This window comes from Bison bison, unplaced genomic scaffold (genome assembly GCF_000754665.1).
Source record: "Bison bison bison isolate TAMUID 2011002044 unplaced genomic scaffold, Bison_UMD1.0 scf7180017864451, whole genome shotgun sequence".
Lineage (NCBI taxonomy): Eukaryota > Metazoa > Chordata > Mammalia > Artiodactyla > Bovidae > Bison > Bison bison.
The window spans coordinates 5,062,457-5,067,734 of NW_011495013.1; the positions used below are offsets into that span (position 1 = coordinate 5,062,457).

The 5,278-nt window shown below is 47.7% G+C and overlaps 1 pseudogene; it reads right to left on the reverse strand.

Moving 5' to 3' along the window:
• Window positions 1–1,044: 1,044 nt before the first annotated feature.
• Window positions 1,045–3,620, reverse strand: LOC105002351 (annotated as a pseudogene).
• Window positions 3,621–5,278: the final 1,658 nt, after the last annotated feature.

Here is a 5,278-nt window from a genome sequence, read left to right on the forward strand (position 1 = left end):
CTGTTGCTGCAGCCACTCCCACGCCAGCAGCCCCACCGTCAGCACCTCCAGCTTGCTGAGAGCACCATTCTCTCTGGCTGCCAGGCCGCTGGCCTGTTTTCTTGCGGTAACCCAGCCCTGCCAGCCTCTTCGAACTGCGTGGTCCCTGCCCCTTATCCCGTGGGCCCGAGGTTGGAGGCCCCTCCCCGCTTGTTGCAGCCTTGAACAGGTGTGCTCCCTTTCTCTAGGGAATTCTTGTCTAGAGGAAAGAGAACTTTATGAAGTCAACAACAAGGAAACCATTATCTACACCCCAGGTGTCAAAGTAAACTTGCAAAACAGCAACAACCACAAAAACTCCATACACAAATAGCACAGGAGGCATATCCACGAAGGTGAGAGTCAGCCGTGTTGAACCCTGTTATCTCAGGGATGGACATGTACCAGAAATCAGAGGTCAATAAGGAGACCACCCTCACCTCCACTCCACCCTTGCCCTCATCTTACTCAGGAGAGTGTGTAATTTCCTTGGTTCTGTTCTGTCTCTTGGCAACAAAAATTTGAAGTGACAGAGCAGTGTTACAGCTCAGTTTTATTTAGAAGGTAAAGGAAAATACATCCTTGAGGTGTGAGGGCATGCCAACCCAAAAGACACAAAGAGAAGAGAGGCTCCGGCACAATTTTGGCTCCTCTTTATATATGCTTTTTCTCCTCCCACTGGGCCTGCCCTTTGTAAATTGGGCTAGCCAGGAGTGCTGTTTGTTTTACCCAAGGTCCTCACTCCAGTCTTCGGACCTTCCTGTGTTCTATTTTCAGAGGCTTTTCCCTTCTTTGTCTTTTAGCCACCACCATTTTGGACTCCTTTTCCCTATTCTAACTACCTAACACTCTGAACTTAAGATTCTGGAGTTTCCTTTTGTTTCAAGAGCACACTGAGGGCAAAGCCAGCAGACCCCTGCAGGTAGAGCTTAGTGTCTGGCCTGCTGGTCAATGGATCGGTCAGCTCGGAGGAGACGTGGTCACTGACAGTTGTGCTTTCAGGACAGATCCCTAGGCTTAGCTGCATCATCCCAGGAGTCTGTCAGATGGGTAGCCTGACTGAAGATTGTCATTTTGGTCCACAATTGTCATGGTGTGCAGCATAGCAAAGGCCACTGGGGTATGTATGCTGGCACCTGGAGGCCACTGAGGACTCTGGGACCAGGATCTGGACTTTCAGACTTTACAGGTAGATGTTCTTTCCAGAAATCTGTCTTAACTGCATGAGCCTTTCTATATGTAGTGCATGGGGGGTCTTGTTCTTGACCATGAGAGAATTCCAACATAAACACAGCTGGAGGGGATATATCCAGCTCCAAAAAGGTCAACCCATACTTTCAGCCATGTAGCTGGGGTGGCAAGGCACTCCAAGAGTACTGGCTGATAGACCTCGTGTAGCCCACTGCAAACATGGGATGCTTCTTTTGGCTGTTATTAAATCCACCTGGCACAACTGGCTGGCCCTTCTATTGCTTTTCTTCATAGTCCAGGAAAAGCAGGTTTATAATCTTGTTCTCCTCAAGTGGGATGAAGCTCTTAGTGATTACATACTTTAACCTGAGTTCCTAGGTCTCCTCATTCTTTGCCTTCTTCAGGTTCTGCTACATGTGGATATACTCATCATGCTGGCCCCAGGTCTCTGCCTTCACAACCTGCTGTTTGACTTGGAACTTCATGAGTTTCCTGGGTTTGACTTCTATGTCCTGCTGCATGGATGTGTATATAGCCTGAAACTACATTGCCTCCTCATCTCAGATCATCACCTCCTGCTGTATTTCCTGTTCATGGTATTTCTGCTCTGCAGTCTCATCACTCTTCAGTTTCAATGTCTTCTACTTCTCTTTGGTGTGATTCTGGATGTTCTTGCCTCAATGGAGAAGCTCACTCTCCATGGTCTTGTACTTGACTGCAAGCGGTTCCATGGCCTTCTGCTCCTGCCATAGGTCTTGCGGCATCCTCTCCTTCATCCCTAGCAGCTTCTGCCTGTTCTCACTCATAAGACTGCAGTCATCCTGGCTGGTCACCTTCTCTTCCATGAGCCACTGCTTCTACACCTGAAGGTAATTAAACATGTTTTCATCCAAGGCTAGCTCCAGGAGGCTGGGGCAGGTGGGGTGGTGGTGGTTGATGTTGTTATCTGCCTCTTTGGCCTCCCTACCAGGGCTGACATGCTATGCTATGCTATACTATGCTATGCTAAGTCGCTTCAGTCGTGTCCGACTCTGTGCGACCCCATAGATGGCAGCCCACCAGGTTCCGGCGTCCCTGGGATTCTCCAAGCAAGAACACTGGAGTGGGTTGCCATTTCCTTCTCCAATCATGAAAAAGAAAAGTGAAGGTGAAGTCGCTCAGTCGTGTCTGACTCTTAGCGACCCCATGGACTGCAGCCTACCAGGCTCCTCTGTCCATGGATTTTCCAGGCAAGAGTACTGGAGTGGGGTGCCATTGCTTTCTCCGAGGGCTGACATAGTGCTTTCTATACTGCTACTTTTTATGTTAGTGTTCTTTATGCTGCTGCTATTCCTCCATAGCCAGTTTTCCAGCATCTCTTTCTTCTCCAGATGAGACTTCAGGTAGGTGATCTCCTGGAATTCATACAGCAATGTGTCCTTGGGGTCCTCATGCACTCAGGGGTTGTTCTTGATTTCCTTGTCTTTGTTGGCAAAGTGGTGGTTGGAGAGGCTCTTTTTGTAGCCAGTAAGAAACTGGCACCTGTGTGGCCACTATGATGATCTTATCTTTGCCCCCAGGAGAGTTCTAGAGCAGCCAAATCAGCATGGTGTCCTAATAGGGGGTGTGGGTGCTCCTGTTGCCCACCAGGACAGTGATTACATTGCCCAGGGAAGACAGAGAGAGGTTTATTTTGGAAGCTTCCTTGTGCCGTTCTCTTCCACCACCTCCAGTGTCATCACTACCCATGGACTGTGTGGCTGTCCCTTCAGTTAAGTAGAGATGTGCTTTGTTCTATCTCTTGCTCCTGGCCAGGTTCAACAAGGTTGAGTTTTTCCAAACAGCTGTGGTCCTGGACATCACAGCCACTGTACCCCATGGTTGTGAGGAAGTAGAGTGGGAGCAAGAGCTGATTTCATCCATGTGTGTGTTGCCCATGACCTGAGTCTGCTCTCATAGGTTCATCATATGCTGAATCTCCTTGACATTCTTAGTTACAAAGGAGGAGAGATCCTTGATGTAGATGCCTCAGCATTCTCCATTAGCTCTAGGTTCCTGCTGGACTCCTTGGAGAGCAGGTCTCAAATCTCTTCTAGGTATATCTCCAGGTGGGAGGACTGGACCAGGCACCGCTGAGAGTAGGGATGCAAGAAATAGAGGAAGTGCTCAGAGGTACTGGGGATGACCTTGTCACCTGGATTCTATCTAGGCCCCCTGTGTGGTATGTCCTGCCAGTGCTTATCTGGCCATAAACAAATACCATGCTATTGAAACCCTGAAATAGTGAGTCTACTGAGGCTCTCACATTTTCATCACGTAAGTCTCTGTTTTGAGCTGCCATCATGCGTGGTATTAAAGTTGAAGCTCTTGGAAAGCTATCCTGGGGCAATGCAGGGGTTTCACAGAGTCACCTGGCCAAGTTTTACATCCATGTCAGGGCTTCACAGCTGGCAGTAGTGGTAAAGCACCCGCCTGCCATTGCAGGAGACATAACAGATGTGGGTTCGATCCCTGGGTCAGAATGATACCCTGGAGAAGGGCTACTCCAGTATTCTTGCCTGGAGAATCCCATGGACAGAGGAGCCTGGCAGGCTACAGTCCATGGGGTTGCAAAGAGTCGGACAACGTCCGAAATGACTTAGCACACAGCACAGGATCTAATAGTGAACACCAGTCACCCCTTTAGCCAGAAGGTGGCCCTGGGCCATCACCTTCAGGGTTGGCCTTGGTTTTACTGGCCATCTTACTGCTCTGTCCTTTTATCACCCCCATCCCACTCCACAGCCTGGGTAGACCTACTGTTCTCTCTAGGTCTGGATCATTGGGACTGACCCAGTAGGCCCCCATAGTGCCACTCTTCAATCTGTGTACAGACTCCTGGGGTGGGGATTCTGGGGGATGGCCCTACCAGTTCAGCAAGCTGGGCCTCCACAGCTCTCCAGTCCTTACAGAATTAAGGAGAGTCCATGGAAGCCACAGGAGTTGTATTGGCTGAATGGCAGTCCCAAGAACCCACCTCATACTGGGGCAGAGAGAATTCTGCCATGTTGCCAATTCTAGTGTTGCTGTGGCAACAGTAAGATAAAAGAGAAAAATGGAATGGGTGACAGACCAGTCCTCTCCTCCTCTCCCTCCTCCTCCTCTAAGGACCTGGTGGGGGCTGCTGGTTCTGGACACTTGGCGGGGGGGTCCCACCTCTCACATGGGCAGAGGCTCACATGGAGTCCTACCCTCAAGGTGGGAGAATCTTTCATTACAGCGAGCATGGCTGCTCTAACTCTGCCTCTCCTTTATCACCACTTGGAGAAGAAGTGAGAGAAGGGGATGGGGCAGGGAACAGGGGCAAGACTAAAAAGTTCCCTAAAATCTTTTAAGGAAGTTTAGAGCTATAAACCATAAGAAAACAGAAAAAGACAATTTAATGAAATTAGAAAAAAAATACACAAATAAAAGAGAACTTTACCATAGAGATATATTAAAACAAATCAAAGAGAATCCTAGAGTGGAAGAGTACAGTGAATGAACTGAAAGATGGAAGAGAAAGCATCAACAGAAAGCAACAGAAATGCACCCATTACAATAGAATGGATCAAGCAGAAAATAGCATATATAATGTAGAGGATAGGACCTTTGAAATAACTAGTCAGAGGAAAATAAAGAGGAGTGAGAATAGACAGTGTGATATACGGAATATCATCAAGAGAAACAGTCAGTGAACTACTGCAGTCCCAGAAAGGAAAGAGAGAGAGAAGGAAGGGAAAGCTTATTTAAAGAAATAATGGCTAATGGCTTTCCAAATCTGGGGAGAGTTTTGGACATACAATTTCATGAAGCTCATAGGTATCCATGAAAATCCAGTGAGAATTTTTCCAGGACATTTTTAATAGAGCTGTCAAAGTCAAAGCCAAAGCAAGATTCTTAAAATTATCAAGAAGAAGGAAGCATATAACTTACAAGAGAACTCATATAACACTATCAGCAACTTTTCAGTGGCAGAAACATCAGAGGCTGGAAGAGAACAGGATGATATATTCTATATGCTGAAAGGAAAAAAAAAACTGCCAACCACAGATGCTTATCTGGTAAAGTG